Source organism: Sminthopsis crassicaudata, chromosome 2 (genome assembly GCF_048593235.1).
Source record: "Sminthopsis crassicaudata isolate SCR6 chromosome 2, ASM4859323v1, whole genome shotgun sequence".
NCBI classification, from domain to species: Eukaryota; Metazoa; Chordata; class Mammalia; order Dasyuromorphia; family Dasyuridae; genus Sminthopsis; species Sminthopsis crassicaudata.
In genome coordinates, this window is record NC_133618.1 from 7,717,091 (window position 1) to 7,739,106 (window position 22,016).

General features: G+C 35.8%; 1 long non-coding RNA gene across 1 annotated transcript in view; it reads left to right on the forward strand.

Moving 5' to 3' along the window:
- LOC141553098 (uncharacterized) overlaps window positions 1-22,016 on the forward strand; it is a 196,106-nt gene that overhangs the window by 19,348 nt on the left and 154,742 nt on the right. The window contains exon 3 of the long non-coding RNA XR_012485279.1: window positions 18,846-18,908. This is a non-coding gene — a long non-coding RNA (uncharacterized LOC141553098). The remainder of the gene's footprint in view (window positions 1-18,845; window positions 18,909-22,016) is intronic.

Here is a 22,016-nt window from a genome sequence, read left to right on the forward strand (position 1 = left end):
GGTCTCTAAGTGAGTTAGCTGGGTCTGATTTTCTAGTTCATTGTCAACCTTCTTTGATCCAAGCACCCTTCCCCCTTCTGCCTTTGTGGGGAAATGGTTGCATCATCCCAAAATCCTTCAGCAGTGGGAATTATCCCCCAAAATGGCCTAGAGAATTCATCTCAGCTCCAGGAGTACTGCAAGGGCATTTTTTTTCCCAATGAGAAGTCTCTGATTTACCCCCATTACACACAGACACACAGACACAGACACACACAGACACAGACACACACACACACACACACACACACACGTGTGTGTGTGTGTGTGTGTGTGTGTGTGTGTGTGTATAGGCATTGTGTTTGTATCTGTGTGTCAATATGCAGGCTGTTGTTTCACCCAATAGAATATAAGTTTCTTTAAGGCAGAAACGCTCATTTTTGCTGGTATTTGAAGTCCCTAACACTGTGATGACATATAGCAGCCCCTATCTCATAGGCCTTTTATTCTACTGGGAAAGACACGTGAACACATTTAAATAAAATGTAAACACAGAACAAATGCAAGGTGGCTCTGTGAGAGAAGGAACCAGGACAGGCTTTATCTGGAAGGACGTGATTGATCTCAGTCTGCCCAGTCTCTAAGATGAGGAAAGAGTGCATCCTGTGAGCCTGGGGAAGCAGTGTCAGGATATGGAGGCAGAAGATCAAATGGTTTGGGAGGAAAGGCGTGTCTTCTGGTTTCACTATAGGAGAGAGTTTCTGCTAGGAAAGACAGTGAGATAAGACTGCTAGGGTGGGTAGAGATGTTTGAAGGAGCTTTAAATTTTAGAGGGTTTTTCAAATGTTACAGCAACTAGAAATCATAGGGAGCCACTGACGTTTATAGAGAAGAGGAGGAACATCACCAGCCCTATCTGTTAGGGTTGAAAGTCACTTTGGCCATTGAGCTAAGGATGAAAGAGAGTGGAGAGGCAAAAAAAAATGAAGCTTTCTGCAGGGCTGGACTGGTGAAGCCAGCTGTGGCTGCTATTGCCATCATCGTGATCCTTCCCACTGGAGGGAGTCAAAGCAGAGAATGTTTCCAGGGTGATGATGGTGAAGTCGGGACAACAAGCCTCCCAAAAAGTCAAGTTAGCTTTGAGCAAAAAAGACACATGTGAGAGACAGAGAAATGGCAGGTGGATAAATACAAACAAGCCTGAGAGAAAGACCAAGAGAAATAGATACTGAGATAAACATAGAGAAAGAGAGAGAGCTGGAGAGATAGAAAGCATGTATGAAATTTGCACAGACAGATTCGAGCAACCATTCAGTGAGTCTTAATGAAATGCCAGGTTCCATGCCAAGTGTTGGAGTTAGGGAGAGAAGAAGACAAGGGCACTTCTTCTATAGATAAGGATAAGCATCTTTTGTGAAATATGGTCTTTTTGGTATTTTTTGAATTACATACAAATATAGTTTTTAACATTCACCTTTGTAAGATTTTGAGTCTCATTTTTTCTCCCTCTTCACCCCCTTCTTCAAGATATAAAACGATCTTGATATAGGTTATACATGTACAATCATTTTAAACATATTTCCATATTAGGCATGTTGTGAAAGAAAAGTCAAAACAAAAGAGAAAAAGCATGAGAAAAATAACAAAAACAATAAAGGAAAATCATATGCTTTAATTTCCATTCAGTCTATATAGTTCTTTCTCTGGATATATTGGAATTACCTTGGATCGCTGGGTTGCTGAGAAGAGCAAAGTCTTTCACAGGTGATTATCGCACAGTGTAGCTGTTATTATGTACAATGTTCTATTGGTTCTGTTCATTTCACTCAAAATCAATTCATGTAAGTCTTTCCAGTCTTTTCTAAATCAGCCTATTCATCATGAACTATGATCTTAAAGAGTTGTCTGGGGCCACTAAGAGTTTAAGGAGCTTTATGATCTCTTAAGTAGGTTGTATCAGAGGCAGAATTTGAATCTGGAACTTCCTGGTTTGAGCTTTTTATAAATCACATCTCTGGGAATGTTTTGCCCTCAAGGAGCCTCCAAGCTATCATGGGTAAACAGTGTGTACAGAAATATGTGTGTGTGTGTGTGTGTGTGTGTGTGTGTATGTGTGTGTGTAATTTTATATGTATATAATGTATATATAATTTTATTTATATATATATGTATATTTGTATATATCAAGTAAAGGCAAGGTGAATACTTGGTGGGATGAGGAGATGTGTTAGCAATTTGGAGGATCAAGGAAGCTTCCTGTAGACGGTATCATGAAAACATAGTTTTAAAGGAAAAAAAATTCCAGCAATGGACATGAGAAAGCTATGAATTTCGGTGCTTAACAAAGTTCCTCCAACAATTTTCAGGTGAAGAAATTAATGCAATTTGTAGTCTACTAAAAATGTTCTCAATCGCTATTGATGAGAGAAATGAAAATTAAGACATTGCCCATGTACCATTTCACACCTCTCAGATTGGCTAAGATGACAAGAAAAGATAATGATAAATATTGGGGACATGGAAAACTGGGAAACTAATACATTGTTGGTAGAGTTGTGAACTGATCCAATCATTCTGGAGATCAATTTAGAACTGTAGCTAAAGGACTACATATGAAACTGGACATACCCTTTGATCCAGCAGTGTCTCTACTAGGCCTATATCTCAAAGAGATTGTATAAGAGGGAAAAAAGGACCCATATATGCACAACTGTTTGTAGCAGGCCTATTTGTAATGGCAAGGAACTTTTGGGAGGGTGGCTGAATAAGATATGATATATGAAGGTAAAGGGATATTATTGTTCTGGAAGAAATAACAGGCTGATTTCAGAAAAACCCAGAGTGACTTACTTGAAGTCATGCTAAGTGAAGTAAACAGAACCAAGAGAAAATTGTACAACAGAACAAGAAGATGTGATGAGCAACTGTAAGGGATTTGGCTCTTCTCAACAATGAAATGATTCAAGGAAATTCCAATAGACTTGTGATGGAGGGAGCTATCCGCATCCAGAGAGAAAACTATGGAGACTGTGTGGGGATCATGGTGTAATATTTTCACCTTTTTTTGTTGTTGTTTGTTTGCTTGGTTTTTTTTTTTAATTCCCCTCCTTTTACCTAATTTTTGTGCCTCATGACAAATGTGGAGATATGTTTGGAAGAGTTGGACATGTTTGGTCTATGCTGGATTGCTTGCTGTCAAGGAAGATAGAAGAAGGGACGGAAAAGATTTGGAACAAAGATTTTGCAGGGATGAATGTTTAAAACTATCATTGCATGTATTTTGAAAAAAAAAAATATTTTTAGAGAAAAAAAAAAACCACGGTTCCTGACATATAATAGACACTTCATAATGATTGTTTACTTGACTTTACAGGTATAAAGGATGGGTAATACAATGACACATAGAGCAAAATTGAGTGTTATGTGTGAGAAACCCACATGACTATTTTGGCTTAACGAGACAATTTGAGAAGTGGAATAATATGTACTAAATTTGGAAAGGGAGAATTGTAGAAGCATGCATTTAGATCTCAAAGGGACTTCAAATCCAACCCCATCATTTTACTTGGGAGGAAACTGAATCTTAAGAGAGATTGCCCAGGTCAAAACAAATCTCATAAGTAAGTACCTTTCCTTTTATTGTAGAAGCCACCTCAGTTCCCAATCCCTCAGGTTCCTAACCATGGAGTCATCCTGGACTCCTTAGTCTTTCCCGCCCCCTTTCCAATATCCAAGCTATTGCCAAGGCCTGTGAATTTCCCTTCTGCAGCATCTCTCCCATACACCCCTTCTCTCCTCGGATTCTTCCCCACTGTGATGGAGACCCTCATTACCTCACACCTGGACTATTGCAGTTGCTGATGAGATGGATTTCTGCCTGCCTCAAGTCCCTCCCTGCTCCAATCCACTCTCCAGTCATTAAAGTTTTCCTAAAATCGTTCCAACCCAGATTACCTGGCTCCTCCGGAAATTCCAAATAGCTCTTTATTGCCATTAGAGTAAATACAAAATGCTCTGTTTGGAATTCCATGCCCTTCATAATTTAGCCTCCTAACTTTTCATCTTGCTGCTTTCCTTCTCAGCCATATCCAAGATCCTCCATCACTCAGTTTCTGGCAACATTTTAGCTTACTATCCATTCCTGGAATGCTCTACCTCCATTTTGTAATCTCAGCTACCTGGCTTCCTTAAAATCCTACCTAAAATCCCACTTTTTACAAGTAGTCTCCCCTACCCCTTCTTAATTCCAGAATCTTCCTTTTAATTATTTCCTATTTGTCCTTTGTATGGCTTTTTTGTATAAATTGTTTTCCATGTTATCTCATTAGATTATGAGGACAGTAGGATATAGTATAAGATATTTAATATGAATGGGAATGCCTGCCATCTAAGGGAGGGGGTGGAGGGAAGGAGGGGAAAAGCTTGGAACAGAAGGGAGTACAAGGGATAATGTTGTAAAAAAAAATTACCTATGCATATGTACTGTCAAAGAAAATGTTATAAGTATAAAAATTAATTTAAAAAAAGGAAAAAAAAAGAAAAAAAAAGATTATGAGGACAGGGACTGTCTTTTTGCATCCATGAGCTTAGCACAATGCCTGCAGTAGGTGCTAAATAAATAATTTATTGAATGAACGAATGACATATTTTACGTAAGACAATTTAGGTAATCCTGGACAAGAGTTCTATTTGCTTCATGTTAGAGCCAGGATGTGAAGGACTATAAAAATGAATAGAAAAAGCTTGTATTTAATCCTACTGACTCTAGGGAGTCATTGGAATTGGTTGAGTTTTGGAAGGTCACAATCAAGCATGTTTCTTAAGGAGAAAAACCATGGTTATATAGCGCGTTCTTTCCTAAGAGGGGCTATGGCTGAGCACCTAGAACCTAGTATCTCTCCAACCATTCATGCCCACCTCACCTCCCCAGTCAATATTCTACAGAAGCAAGGAAGGCACTGAATGAAAGTCAGCTGCTCAGCCTTGGCTTTGGGGCCCTCACCTCAACCTGGTGGGTATGGAGTGGGACAGGACAAGGGGCGTATAGATGAGGGGGATGATGAGATTTTGCTACTTTCCACTCATTGGCCACTCCTTTACTTTTTCTTTTACTCCATCTTTAGTGCTGCTGTTTTGGTGCTTATTCTGACTGATCTCATTTCCCTGTCTCTTGGTTTTGACTATTACTCCCTTAAGCTCTGTGTTCTCTCTGCTTTGGGTCCTGGCTTTTGAGCCTTTCTGAAGTATGGTAGTCTGCATGGGTCAATGTCTATCTCTTTGCCTCATCTCCCCCAAAACACTGGCATGATTAAGCAAATCCAGGGGTTGTTTTCTTAGCCCAGTGAGGGAGGGCAATTTCTGCCTGCAGAAGCTGATACCAGATTAGATCTGGGATCAATGCCAACCTAAAAGTCTCGGTTTAATTAGCAGGACATGGGCAAAGGGACTGAATGAGGGAATCCTGATGACCAATTATCTTCTCCCACTAAAAGATGTTCACATGATGTAGTTTAAAATTTAATCTGCTTAACATTTTCTTCATCATTTTCTCAAATCTAGATGCCCAACAAAACAATCATTGAGGCTCCAACTTGTCACATTTGCTGATTTCTGAAATGTAAAATGCCCATACTGCAAATTTAACGACCAGCTCACATGAGTCTTAGGATCTAGCCCCAGAAGAACAAATTCACACAGGAAATCGAAATCAAAAACAAAGGGCTGGAGTGTTTGCCTATAGGACTCGTGTTTGTCTACTGGCTGCTTTTGGACAATGTTCCCATCCATTGCTGCTAATGACTCAGCCTCAGACTTCTCAGGCACCCTCTGGTTTAACTGCAGCTCCCAGCTTTTAAGCCCCACCATTCCGCTTAGTAATGGTGGGATAGAATTCTTACACCTAAGAATAAACTTCTCAAACTCCGCAGAAGATGGCTACTTTTCCAGATAATGATGGGGAGAATTTCCACTTTTGCCTAGTGAATTAGCCCTATGTTAACCCCTCCTTCCCATAAATGCTTAGCACCAGAGATTTAGGCAGACATCAGCATTAAAACCCAAAGAGCACAAAGGAAGGAGACAATTCTTGACTATTTCCCCATTTATCTTCATTCACTAAATGACCTGCACCTGTTCATTTCTTTATAAAAAACATTTAAGTCTTCAAATTTTAACCTGGCTATCCATGCCTACTTTCTCTTCTGCCCACGGTTTCCATGACAACCTTCAAGCATCTCTCAGGATAAATAGCTCTCGTTTATATTAAATAATGCATGGCCTGCTCTGATTAAGCCCGACAGTGTGAGCGGCAGAAAATCTCCAAGAAAGGAATCCAAACTTTATTGTTTTTCTCCAAGTTGACAAACTCCGATAATTTGTCTCCACTTTAAGCCTTTCTTCCCAGGGGAACCACTTTTCTTTCTCTATTATAGTATTTATCTGACTATAAATCACATCCAGGAAGTCTTGGAGAGGGTTAGCTACTATGGCCCCATTAGTCCTTACTCTCAAGGGCAGAGCTATTTCTGATCAAGTGATGATGAACTTAGTCATTCCCCTCAGTATTTGAGTATTACCAGCTTCCACTCACAGCTAGTCCCCAAAGTCATGAAGCAACCCATCTTTGTTCTAGTTCAGGGATGGGGAAATACTACAAAGATTCTCTTCTGAATGATCAGTGGTTTTGTCATTCTTTAGGCAAGGCTAGATTATCGTTCACAAGTATCCTCATCTTCTGATGGTGGAATGTACATCAACCCTTCCTACCTGCATTTGAGAGAGGAAGTACGAAAGAAAAAATGAAACATAAAATAAAACAAAATAAAAACAAAACCTCCAGTTTGGAGTTAGAAGCCCTGAGTTCAAATTCAAGCTTTACTACTTGCTTCCAGAATGAATTAAAAAGAGAAACATTTATCTTTTGGGGGGGATATTTTCTTTCTTTTCTTCAATAGTATTTTATTTTCTAAAATACAGGAAAGAATATTTTTCAAGGTTTACTTTTGTCATTATTTGCGTTCCAATTTTTTTCCCTCTGCTTTACTTCCTCTTCTCCAACACAACAAACAATTTGATATAGGTTAAATATGTGCATTTTAAAGGCATATTTCCATATTTGTCATGTTGTGCAAGAAAAACATACCAAAAAAAGGGAACAAAAGGTGAAAATACTATGCTTCGATCCACATTCAGAATCCATGCTTCTCTCTCTGGAAACAGATAACATTTTCCATACCAAGTCTACTGGAGTTGTCTTGGATCAATGTATTGCTAAGTCTATTACAATTGATCCTAATCTTCTTATTACTGTGTACAAAGTTCTAGTTCTGCTCACTTCATTTAGCATCAATTCTTGCAAATCTTTCCAGGCTTTTAAAAAATCATCTTAGTCATAATTTCTTTTTTTTAATTTTTATTAAATCTTTTTATTTACAAAACATATACATGGGTAATTTTTCAACATTGACCCTTGCAAAACTTTCTGTTCCAAATTTTTCTCTTCTTCCCCCCCTGAGGTGGCAGGTAGTCCAATACATGTTAAATGTGTTAAAATGTATGTTAAATCCAATATATGTATACATACATTTGTCTTTCTGTACAAGAAAAATCAGATCTACAGAAAAAAAAAACTGAGAAAGAAAACAAATGCCTGCAAACATCAACAGAAAGCATGAAAATGCCATGTTGTAACCACATTCAGTTCCCACATTCCTCTCTCTGGATAGAGATGGCTCTCTTCATCACTGAATAAATGGAACTAATTTGGATCCTCTCATTGTTGAAGAGAGCCACATCCATCAGTATTGATCATTGTATAATCTTGTTGAGTATAATGATTTCCTGGTTCTACTCATTTCACCCAGCATCAGTTCCTGTAAGTCAGGCCAGGCCTCCTTGAAATCCTCCTGCTGGTTGTTTCTTACAGAACAATAATATTCCATAACATTCATTTACCATAACTTATTCAGCCATTCTCCAACTGATGGGAATCCACTCAATTTCCAGTTTCTTGCCACTACAAAGAGGACTGCCACAAACATTTTTGCACATGTGGATCTCTTTCCCTCCTTTAATATCTCTTTGGAATATAAGCCCAGTAGAGGCCAAAGGATATACACAATTTGGTACCTTTTTGAGCATAGTTCCAAATTGCTCTCCAGAATGGCCGGATCCTTTCACAGTTCTACCAACCATATATCAGTGTCCCAGTTTTCCCGCATCCCCTCCAACATTTGTCATTATCTTTTCCTGTTATCTTAGCCAATCTGACAGGCGTGTAGCAGGTATCTCAGAGTTGTCTTAATTTGCATTTCTCTGATTAATAGTGATTTGGAACACCTTTTCATATAAATAGAAATAGTTTCAATTTCTTCATCTGAAAATTGTTTTTATCCTTTAACCATTTATCAATTGGAAAATGACTTGAATTCTTATAATTTTGAGTTAATTCTCTATATAGTTTAGAAATGAAGCCTTTATCAGAACATTTGAATGTAAAAAAAATATTTCCCCAGTTTATTGCTTTCCTTATAATTTTGTCTGCATTGGTTTTGTTTGTACAAAACCTTTTTAACTTGATATAATCAAAATTATCTATTTTGTGATCAGTAATGATCTCTAGTTCTTCTTTGATCAAAAATTCCTTTCTCCTCCACAGATCTGAGAGGTAAACTATCCTATGTTCTTCTAAATTTTTTATAATATAATTCTTTATGTCTAGATCATGAACTTATTTCAGCCTTTTCTTGGTTTATGGTATATGGTATATGCCTAGTTTGTGACATAAGTGTTTCCAGTTTTCCCAGCAGATTGGTCAAACAGTGAATTCTTATCCCAAAACCTGGGATGTTTGGGTTTGTCAAACACTAGATGACTATAGTCATTGACTATTTTGCCTTGTGAACTTAACCTATTCCATTGATCAACTAGTATATTTCTTAGCCAATACCAAATGGTTTTGGTGACCACTGTTTTATAATATAGTTTTAGATCTGGCACAGCTAGGCCACATTCATTTGCTTTTTTTTTTTTTTTTTTTTCTTCATTAATTCCCTTGAAATTCTTGACCTTTTGTTCTTCCAGATGAATTTTGTTATTTTTTAGAGGTCAGTAAAATAGTTTTTTGGAAGTTTGAGCACTAAATAAATAGATTAGTTTAGGTAGCACTGTCATCTTTATTATGTTCACTTGACTTATCCAAGATCACTTGATATTTTTCCAATTGTTTAGATCTGACTTCATTTGTGTGGAAAGTATTTTGTAGTTTTGCTTACATAGTTCCTGACTTTCCCTTGGCAGGCAGATTCCCAAATATTTTATACCATTGACGGTTATTTTAAATGGAATTTTGTAGTGTTCTGGTTCTGGAGGTCTTTGGACCAGCCTTCATTTCAGCTGAGTAATCACCATGAGAATAGCCAGGTGTTAAAGTCCAAATTCTTTATTATCTCCTTCAAAGTCTAGTCTCCTTGCCTGGGGCCTGGGCCAGCTTTCTTGAGATCCTCCAGAATGTGTCTTGGTTTCTCTGGGGAAGACATGAGGACTATCATGGTGGTCTCTGTCTTGAAGTCTGTCTTAGTTTGAGGGCTTGTGCTCCAGCCTCCAATCACCACAAAGGTGGGAGATGAAATGAATCTCTCTGGCTGAGTTTGTCCCAGCTTAAATGCAGTATACTGAGTATAAACCAATTATCTTATCACTAGGAAACCATTATTTGTTGTAATATTAAATCAGTCATACTGAACTAGAGAACTGTTCTAAACTAGATAACCATTGTCTTATGAATTCCACTGACTTAACACCTTGTAAGATTCTTTGTTTCAAGTTCAGAGTCCTAGCCCATAACAGAATTTCTTTTTGTATCTTAGGCTGTTAGATTTTGTTAGTGATGTATAAAAATACTGATGATTTTTTGTGCATTTATTTTGTATCCTGCAACTTCGCTAAAATTGTGGATTATATCTAATAGTTTTTTAGTTGATTCTCTAAGGTTCTCTAAGTATACCATCATATCATCTGCAAAGAGTGATAATTTGATTTCTTCATTACCTATTCTAATTCTTTTAATCTCTTTTTCTTCTCATTGCCAAAACTAGCATTTCTAAGACAATATTGAATGTAATGGTGATAGTGGGCAACCTTGTTTCACTCCTGATCTTGGGAATGATTCCAGTTTATTCCCATTACATATGATGCTTGCTGATGGTTTTAAATAGATGCTACTGACTATTTTAAGGAAAAGTCCATTTATTCCTATAGGAATTTTATCAAATGCTTTTTCTGCATCTATTGAGATGATCATATGTTTTTTGTTAATTTGATTATTGACATAGTCAATTATGGTAATAGTTTTCCTAATATTGAATCAACCTTGCGTTTCTGGTATAAATCCTACTTAGTCATGGTATATTATCCTGAAGATGATTTTCTGAAATCTCTTTGCTAATATTTATTTATTTATTAGGAAGATTGGTCTACACATTTCTTTCTCTGTTTTCATCCTACTTTGTTAAAGTACCAGTACTATATCTGTGTCATAAAAGGAATATGTCTGTTATTCTTTCTTAAGCCAAATCTGATGAGAATAAGATTCATACAATGCTCATCCCCCTTTCTTCTTTCCCTCAATTATAATAGATTTTCTTTGCCTGTTCATGAGATGTAATTTCCTTTATTTTACCACCTTTTTCCAGTATGGTCCCCTTTTTACCTCTAGTTTATTTTTTATATTATCGTAATAAAATTAAATAAAATCAAATAAAATTTCTCTAAGTATTCCCATAACAGAAATATGGTTCTCAAGAGTTCTTTCCTTTTTATGTTTTTATGCTTCTCTTGAGTTCTGTGTTTAGAGATCAAATGTTTTGTTCGGTTCTGTTTTTTTCATTAGAAATAGGTGAAATTCACCTATATCACTGAATGTCCATCTTCCTTGAAAGATAATGCTGATTTTAGCTAGATAACTTATTCTTGGCTATAATCCAGTTCCTTTCCTTTTTGGAATATGAGATTCTGGGCCCTTTGATCCTTTAAAGTAGAAGCTGCTACATCCTAGGTAATCCTAATTGTGGCTCCTCAGTATTTCAATTGTTTCTTACTGGCTGCTTGCAATATATTTGTCTTGGTACAATAATTCTGAAATTTGGCAGCAATATTCCTTGGGGATTTAATTTTGGAATCTTTTTCAGGAGGTGAATTCTTTCCATGGCTATTTTACCTTCTGATTCTATGATATAGGGGCAGTTTTCTTTTCTGATTTCCTATAACATAATGTCTAGGTTCTTTTTTTTTTTTTTCATCATGGCTTTCAGCAAGCCCAATAATCCTTAGATTGTCTCTCCTAGATCTATTATCCAAGTCAGTTGTTTTTCCTAGGAGATAAGTCATATTTTGTTCTATTTTTTCATTTTTTTTTTTTTTTTTAGTTTTGTTTGACTGATTCTTGAAGTCTTATTGGGTAGTTCACTTACATTTGTTCAATTCTAATTTTTAGTGTATTATACTCTTAAGTTACCTTTTTTATCTCCTTTTGCAATTGGCAAATTAAATTTTTTTGTTCATTGCATTTTTCCCCACTTTTTCCATTCTTTCTTGCAATGATCTCATTTCATTTCTTCATTTTTTTCTTCTGACTTTCTTTTAAGATTCTTTATGCAATCTTCCAAGAAAGCCTTGTGAAATGAGTACCAGCTCATGTCTCTCTTTGGGGCTTCTTCTGGAATTGATTTGTTTTTAGGAACTTTAGGATTTGAGGTCTGTTCTTCTCTCTCTCTCCATAAAAGCTGTCTATGGTAAGGGTTATTTTTGGGTTTTTTTATTCCTTTTTTTAAGGCCTGAGGTCTGTTTAATGCAAAGGAGAGACAGCTGCTTCAATTTGCCCTGGGGCAGTTTTGCTGATTGATTTCTAGTGCTGGGAAATGGAGGCTAGGTCTGGAGTCCTTCTGGGGCTCAGTGGTTTACAATTTATCTTTTACAAAAGGCAAATCTACCAAACCACCTGCTTTCAATGAAGACAGAGTGGACCTAAGAGGCCCACAGAAGACTCCCAGATGCATGGAAGCTACAAAACTCTGACTCACATCCTTGCTCCTTGCTTGGGCTCCCCATGCAGTGATCTGGGCTTGGCAGATTTTCCCCAGTTGAAACAAAGCTGTTCTCAAGTTCTTCCAAGGTAACTTCTTCTGGGAATGTGCTGTACTCCAAATATTTATGGGGTCTTTGACTTCACAACCACTTTAGAGGCTTAATCTGCTATTGGTCAAAGAGGTCAGAGGAGGTCACAGAAAGTTGTGTCTGCTCTCCATTGTCTTGGCTTTGCCCTTATACATACACTCTATTTTACATTCTTGTAAGAATAAATACTTAGTGAGTAAATACCTTGGTCATCAGGTCATCATTTCTTATAGAGCAATACTAGCTCATTACACACCATAACTTACACAATTTCCCCAATTGATGGACATCCATTCAGCTTCCAATTCCTTGTTTTGGGCTCTTTTCTTTTAAATCAAAAAAAGCGGGCATTTAGTGATATAGTGGATAGAAGACTAGATTTGCCATGAGGATGACTTGTATTTGTAATTTTACTTCAGATACTTCCTAGTTTAGTCATTTTGGGAAAATCATTTAACTTTTCAAGCCCAGTTTTCCTATCTTCAAAATGTAGCAAATAGTAGCAAGGAGCTCCTTGAATTGTTTGAGGACCTAAGGATGTAATGTATGGAAAGGGTTTATTTTAAATCTTACTACTAAATTTTTTTTCTATTTCATTTCCACATGGCAATTATTATCTGAATAATACAATATTTTGCCAAAAAGTAAGAGGTAAAGGGTACAATAGAGCTCAGTACTGGGTTGTAATGTCAGATCTTCTTTAAAAAATGGATGTTTTTGGACTAGTCACCTGTTCTTTCTCTGACTCATTTTGGTCAATAAAGGGATTGTTAGATTACCATTAAAGTTCCTCTAGGTCAGGGTAAATATGTCATGCAATAGCAACATAAGTGATCTTTTCTTTAATGCTCTCATCTCTCTGAGGGAATGAACAAGTGAATGAATGAATGAATGCATGGATCAATTGGGGGGAAAAAACCCAAACATTTATTAAATACTTGCTATATGTGAGAATACAAATAAAAAAGATGAGTTACTTCCCTAGAATGGAATCAACCTCTTATTTCTCTGGCAGTCATGGGGAAGAAGCTCCAGTTCCTTCCATGCATATGAGCTACAGTTCTACAGCCTTTCAAGTTTCCTGGGGCCCCTGAGAGTTTAAGTGAAATGTCCAGGTTTAACCAGGCAAGAGCAAGGTAATTGAAAGATAGGATTAAACCAAGGTCTTCCTGGTTGTGCTATACCACTTTTCATATCCCCTCTTTTAATCCTATTAAATTTCTCTGTACAGCATCTTACCAATCTTCTTACAGACTCTACTAGATAGGGAAACCATGCAACTTTGCTTTTCCCTCTCTGTTCTTTCAGACTCATTTAAACTCGGAGGAATTGGCTCTTCTGTATAGATCTGAGAGCTAATCATGTTATAATTCTCTTCAAACAGTGGTTTTGTATTGCACAAATTCAATGCCTGCAAACTTTTCTGAGAACTTTGAGGCTGGGAGGTGGAAAGCCAAAATGTCAGAGAAAAGGGAAAGACTTTTTTAAACTCTCCCAAATTTATCTGCAATACTTTTAAATGAAACTCAAAATGAATTGGGTAGCAGAAAAACCCACATAAGATAGGGTGAAACTTCTCTAGCCCAAGACAACCTAGAATGTAGACAGCAACTATATGAGAATAATAGTGTAGTGCAATTCAATGAAGGCCATAACCAAAGAGAGTTATGAGAGGAGCCTTTGCAAGTCAGTGCAATCCTTGGGGACAACAGAATCCACATTGGTAAAAATGGAAAGGAAGGTACAAAAGTTCACTGAATAAAATAATTTCTTAAAAATTAAAATTAGGCAAGTGAATTCTAATGACTCAGTGAGACATTAAGAAACAATAAAACAAAATAAAAAGAATGAAAAATAAAATACAATGTGAACTATTTTACAGGGAAAAACACCCTGACATTGAATGTAGATACAGTCAACCGTGATAGAGCTTTCTCTTTTCAACAATGAGGTTATTCAAGACAATTCCAATAGACATGATGGAAAGTGCCATTCACATGCAAAGATGGAGCTCTGAGGGATGTGGATCAAAGCATTGTATTTTTACTTTTGTTATTGTTGATGATTTTTTTTCCTTTTTGATCTGATTTTTCTTATGTAACATGATGAATATGGAAATTTGTTGATAAGAATTGGACATGTTTTATCTATATGGTATTACTTGTTGTGGAGGAGTGGGGGGGAGGGTGGGAAAGAGGGAGAAAAAATTGGAACACAAGGATTTGGAAAGGTGAATGTTGAAAGTTATTATTGCATATGTTTGGGGAAAAAATAAAATATTAAGGAAAGAAAATAGATCCAGGAGAGGTAATTTTAAAATTATTGTCTGATCTAAGATATCAGCTTTTAAGAAACTATCAAGAAAAACTATTCTGGTATTATAAGGCAGAGTGTAAAATAGAAATTGGAGAAACTCATAGATAACCTCCTGAAAGCGATATTAAAATGAACACTCTCAGAAATGCTATAGCCAAATCCCAGAGTTCCCATGTTAAAAAGAAAATATTGCAAGCAGTCAGAAAGAAATAGAAATAAATCAAACATCCCAAAGCCACAGTCAGGACAACACAAGATTTAGCAGCTTTTGCATTAAAGGATCAGAGGATTTGGAATATGATTCTAGTGCCAAGGTATTAGGATTACAGCCATGAGTCCACTACCCAGCAAAAGTAAGTATAATCAGTTAGGGAGAAAAAATGAAGTAGAGGGCTTTTAAATATCCTTGTTACAAAAACAAATAATGCTGAATGGAAATTTTTACTTTCAAATACAAGATTCAAAAGAAACATACACAAATAAACAGGAAACAGAAATCATAAGGAATTCAATAAGGCTTCTCTGTTGACATTTCTACATGAAAATACAAATCTTATAATTTAAAAAAAATCATCATTATTTGGGCAGTTAGCAAGAATATACAGTCAGGATTATGGGTATAGGTATGAGTTGAATATGGTGGGATGATATCTTAAAAATAAAATTTAAGGGTGAGAGAGAAGATACTGGAAGAAGAGGCAAGGGAAAGAGAAAATGGAATAAATTATCTTAAATAAAAGTGGTGTGAAAGAGCTTTTTACACTGAAGGGTAACTGGTATGAGGTAGGGAAGAAGAGCTCCTGAATCTCACTCTCCTCAGAATTGGCTCACGGAAGACACTAATGTAAGCTCTTAGCTAGGTGTAAAAATCTATTTTGTGAATACAGAAATTTAGAAGAATTGAACATGTGTAACATATCAGATGGCTTGCTGTCTTGGGGAAGGGTGAAGAGGAAAGGAGAGGGAGAAACATTTGAAATACAATATTTTGCAAAGGTGAATGTTAAAAACTATCTTTCCATATATTTAGAGAAATAAAATACTATTAAAAGAAAAAAAAAACTGTCTTTACAGAAAAGTAGGAGGGAAGGGAAAAGAGGGAGTAATGAAAATGGGAATATATAATGGAGAAGGTGGTATTTAGAACCAAACCATATTTGAGGATGAATTAAGGAGAGAGAGAGACAGAGACAGAGACAGAGACAGAGACAAAGAGAGAGAGAGACAGAGACAAAGAGAGAGAGAGACAGAGACAGAGACAGAGACAGAGAGACAGAGACAGAGAGACAGAGACAGAGAGACAGAGACAGAGAGACAGAGACAGAGACAGAGAGACAGAGACAGAGAGAGACAGAGACAGAGACAGAGAGACAGAGAGAGAGAGAGAGAGAGAGAGAGAGAGAGAGAGAGACAGACAGACAGACAGACAGGGAGAAAAGAAACAGAGACAAGGAAATAGAAATAGAAAGAAAATTAGAGAGAGAAGGAGACAGAGTGACAGAGAGGATAAATGTTTGGATAAGATTGAGGGAAATACATGATTATGCATCAAACTTTTAAACAAGTTTCTTTGACAAAGGCCTCAGTTCTCAAATATATAGAGTCAAATTTATAAGAATGTAGTTCATTTCTCAATTAATAAATGTTTAAAAGAAACAGTTTTCAGTAATCAAAATTATCTATAGATGTGAAAAATGCTCTGTCATCAATGAATAAAAATGTAAATTAAATATATATATACATATACATATATGTTTATATATACATATACATATATATGTGTGTATATATACATATATATACACATATATATGCATATATATACATATATATGCATATATATATACATATATATGTGTGTATATATATATATATATATACATACATACATACATATATATATATATATATATATATATATATATATATATATATATATATATATATAACAGGCATACCCTTTGAGCAATATTACTACCAGGTCTGTATCCCAAAGAAATTAAAAACAAAAAGGAGCTTTATGTGCAAAAATAGTTCTAACAGCTTATTTGTGATTCAAGGCAAATCCAAATGACTTAATGATGAAAGATGCTATCTATCTCCAGAAGAAAAAAAAAATAGATGGAGTCTGAATGCAGATGAAAGCTTGTTTTTTAAAAGCTTTTCTTTCTTTTTTCTTTTTTTTTTTGTGGGGGGGACATTTGTGTTTTCTTTTACAACATGACTAATATAGAAATAAGTTTTACATATCTCATTATTTGTTTTCTCAGGCAGGAGAGAGATAATTTAAAACTCAAAATTTTAAAAATGTTTAAAAATTATCTTTACATGGAATTGGGGAAGATAAAATAAAAAGGAACTTTGAAATTCTTCACATTCTAATGTCACCCTATCCATTCTAGCCACATTTCATTATTCTTGGCTTTTACCTTACTCTGCTCCTCACCCCAAACACATTAAATTCCAGTTAGCCAGGTAGATATTTGACCTCCAAACTTGCCCTTTGGAAGTCATAATTTTCTTTGTGCTGTTTCCTACACCTGTGATTTCATCTCTTTTTTCCTAATGAATTTCAAGCTATTGTGTAAAGGCTAATTTAACATGCCATCTCCTCCAGGAAGTCTTCATTATCTACAAATTCTCATCTTCCTCCCCCTTGGTAATTATTATCCTTCCCACACCTCACTTAACCACGTGTGGCCTTTATTATTTCTCTAATATTCTCTTATTATCATCATGTCATTGTGTCTATATAGTTACCTACATTTCCCGGTAAGGCTGGAATTCCCATCAGGAGAAGGCATGAGTATTTGATGTATTTAGACCTAGGCCTGGGACCATCATGAAGCATATATTCAGTACTACTGTGTCTATTGAAATGAGCCCATAACATTAAGTAGCTTTTATATAGCCATCCAAACACATTAACCTTTATGAAGTTCATAAAAAACATAAAGAATTATGGTTCTAGGTGCTGGTTTGGAAATCTGACCCTCTTTCTTCTCACTTCTGTGACCTGAGGAAAGATGCTTGTCTTTTTTAGGGTCTTAGATTCCTTATATACAGAGGATTCCTAAAGTCCTATGGCCAAGAAAATAAAATAGAATGAATAAATTTTGGCTAAAACAAGGCACCATTCCACTAAGCTCTGCTCTTGATAAATATATTGTAAAAGACACATAGAGAATATTGTCTTTGCCTTCTCAACCTACCTTTTGTCTAAATTCATCTGCCTATGTGGATTTTCAGAATATGTAAACTGAGGAACCCTGAAAAATAAAACCTGTATCTCATGAAGAATCTGCCATGTGTAAGCACTGAATAGATCACTTAAATGCTCTATGCTCTCAGTTTCTTCACCTGAAAAATGAAGGAGTTGAATGTGATGACTTGTAATATCCCTTGAAGATTTAATTTGAAGATCCTATGAACTCTGGCCAGATATAGGGGTCAAAAAGGCCTGAATTCAGCTTGAGACTACTCTGCCTGACTTTTAAAACCGCTGTTAGTGGCTTTGACTAAGAGCTTCTAATTATAGAAGCTCCTATGCCCTAGCTGGTTGAATCTATGATGATTTAGTTGAGGATATTAGCAGAACAATACTCTGCAAAGAGACTTTGAAATAAGTAGACAATGAGCCAGCCTAGACTGTGTAGGGATGCCAGCAAAGCCCAATGGAATAGAGATTCTGTTCCCAATGAAGAGCACTCAATACAAGGAGGAGTAATCACAGTTAAAAAAAAAAAAAAAAAAACAAACCAAACCCCCAACTCCCAAATAAGCAAACGACAAAACAAGAACTCCACACTCTGCAAGTATCAGTGCCACGTCTCCTTTTATAGGTTGTCAACCCCCTTCTCTCCTATATGGCTCTTAAAATTCTCACTTTCTCCAACAATGATGGGTATACATGGCCCTGAATTTATTGACTGATAGACTTTAGTAAAATCACCTTAGTTTTCTAATTCAATAAGCTACTTTGCTTTGAACTAATTGCATACTCTGGCTGACTATGTAGACTTATTAGTTGTGCCCCATAAAATCGTTTTGAGTACATGGGGATTCAGAGCATCTCTAATATGGAGTGGCTATTCTGGGGACTTCATGTGTGAAAAGGTAATAACGTAGGTTCTATATGAAAGTGCTCAACAAGCCCTCTTCTCAAATGTAATTTGTCCATGTAGAGACAATAATAAATGAGTTGAATAGAAAGTCCTTGAAAACAAAGACTGAATTTCATCTTTGAATCCTCATAATCTAGACAGGTGCCCAGAATGTCTTAGGTGATTAATAGTCTTTATTGATTTCATTTAAATCTTTTCTCTAACATTTATGAGGTACATGATCATTGCCTTTCTGTGCCTCTTTTCCTCTTCTAGAAAATGGGAACAACAATCACACAAATGTCTATCTCAGAAGATTTGAGACTCAAGTCAAACAATGTATGTACAACATATATAACCTCCATACCCATATATACCTCCTACCTCTATATCTATATTCATGCATAATTTAAAGCTATGGATTACTTTCTCTGTCTCTCTGTCTGTCTCTGTCTCTCTCTCTCTCTCTCTCTCTCTCTCTCTCTCTCTCTCTCTCTCTCTCTCTCTCTCTCTCTCTCTCCCTGTCTGTCTCCCTGTCACTCTGTCTCCCTCCCTGTCTCTCTGTCTCCCTCCCTGTCTCTCTGTCCCTCTCTCCTCTTTATCTCTCTCTGTCTCTCTCTCGAGTTACATATAAAAGTATGGTATATACATGTTACAAGATTACACAACATACATATTTGCCATTCTTCACCATAATCATCCATCTTTTCTACTAAGAATAGAAGAAACTGAAATAGAATTGTCTTTCTTTTTCTTTTATGAAAAGGAAACATTCTTGGTTTTTCTCTATGATGCAAATTTACTACCTGATCAAGATGGGATTTTAAAGAAATGGGAGCAGAAGTCTGTCTCAGTAATGACCTTGCCCCGGTTCAGTTAATTCAAATTAACTTAATGTAGCTGACCTTAATGCTTCTTATGATCATTTTCCTTCTTGTTTCTACTCTGGCTAAACCCCCATTCTTTTTTAGGAGATCCGTAATGTCTTCTGGCTGTTTGCCACCTCTGGAGGCTGTCAAACACCTTGCACCAGTTATGTGATTGTTGTGATAATCAAACTGAAACCTGGTTAATTTCAGATTGCCTTGAGTACAGAATTCAGCAAAGTTGAGTTTTGTTCAATCAGTTTTCTCTAAAATGAGGTTGAGTAAAAGGATAGGATCCTCATAGAATCTGAAACTGCTGTAGCTAGAAGGGACCTTCAATATACTATAGTCGGTGATTTAACAGATGAGGAAACTGAAATACAGAGAGTGAAGCTCCTCAGGCAAGTTCATGGAATGATTTATAGCTGTCAGTTACTTGGAATAAAGTAAAACAATTCAGTGAATGATATATATTAAAAACTGAAAACTTTCTACTTTAAAAATATATGTGTTTTTGTATAGTGTGCAAGTATATTTATATCTATACCTATGTGTGTATGTATATGTCCTTTTGCTCAAAACACCTATTTTATATAACATTGAATTCATAAGATTTTGAACATTCTTTCTTTGTTCGTTATAAAATGCTACTCAAATTCCTTGGCTATTAAGTATCACTTTGGCACGCTGGTGATTTTTCTTGTCTAGTCTTGATTATAGCCCATAGATTTATAATGGGGTTTAACTCAAATGATAACCAAGGTTCATAAAACATGTTTATCTTTGACTTTTGAATAAATTTCTTTTTAACAAATTAAAGGTTTTTAATTTACAAAATACTTGCATAGTTTTCAATATTTACCCTTGCAAAATCACCTGCTCCAAATTTTTTTTCTCCTTCCCTTACACCTACTCCATCCTTTAGACAACAAATAATCCAATATGTGTTAAACATATACAATTATATATATATATATCTATATATAGATATAGATATAGATATAGATATAGATAGATATAGATAGATATAGATATGTGCATTTTCCCCTTACAAATATCATGCTGCACAAGAAAAATCAGATAAGGAAAAATGAGAAAGAAAAAAAAACAAACAACAACAAAAAGGTGAAAATATTATGTTGTAATCCCCATTCAGTTCCTCTCTCTGGATATGGATAGCTCTTTCCATCACAAGACCATTGGAACTGACCTGAATCACTTCATTGTTGAAAAGACCCATGTGCATCAGAATTGATTATTGTATAATCTTGTTGCCATGTACAAAGATCTCTTGATTCTTCTTATTTCACTCAGCATCAGGTCATGTTAATCTCTCCAGGTCTCTCTGAAATTATCCTGATGATCATTTCTTATAGAACAATAATATTCCATAAGATTCATATACCATAAATTATTCAACCATTCTCTAACTGATGAGCATCCACTCAGTTTCCAGTTCCTTGCTACTACAAAAAGGGCTGCCACAAACATTTTTGTACATGTGTAATTTTTCCCCCTTTTATGATCTTTTTGGGATACAGGCTCATATAAACACTGCTGGATCAAAGGGTATGCACGGTTTGATAACTTTTTGAGCAGAGTTCCAAATTGTTCTCAGAGTTGAATCAATTCACAATTCCACCAATGATGTATTAGTGTCCCAGTTTTCTCACATCCCCTCAAACATTTATCATCATATTTTCCAGTCACCTTAGCCAATCTGAGAGGTATGTAGTGGTACCTAAGAGTTGCCTTAATTTGCACTTTTCTAATCAATAGTGATTTAGAGTATTCACAAAAGTGTTTTTCCATATGACTAAAATGTTTGCAATTTTTTGCAACTGAAAATTGTCTGTTCATAAACTTTGATCATTTATCAATTGGAGAATAGCTTGCATTCTTATAATTTTGAGTCAATTCTCTCTACATTTTAGAAATGAGATTATCAGAACCATTGAATATAGCATATTTCCCCCCAGTTTACTACTTCTGTTCCAATGCCATCTGCATTGGTTTTGTTTGTATAAAGCCTGTGTTATGGGATGCAGCGAATTTTTTTTATTTTTAGTTTGTTTGACTGATAACTTGCTGTCTCACAAACTCATTCTCTTTCATTTTCCCTGTTCTAGTTTTAATGTGTAATTTTCTTCAGTTATCTTTTGTATCTCTTTTTCCATTTCATTTTTTCTACTGTTTAAAGAGTTGTTTTCTTCAGACTTTTTTTCCTTCTTTTTCCAAACTGTTGACTTTCTCATGCATACCTCTCATTTCTTTTCTCAATTTCTTTCTTATTTGCCTTTCGAAGTCTTTTATGAGCATTTCCAAGAAGACTCTTTGGGCTTGACACCAATTTATATAACTCTTTGAGATTTCTTCTGTGGATGTTCTGTCCTTGTCTGAGATTGTGTTTTGGTCTGCTCTGTCACCATAGTAACTTTTGATGGTCAAGGTTCTTTTCTGTCTCTTGCTCATTTTCTTTTTTTCTTTTAGTATTTCCTCTTTTTTCACTTTTAATGTGGAGCTCTGCGTGAAGCTCTGAGCCTTGTCTTTGAGCAGAGGGGCCCCTTGTGTTTTCAGGAGC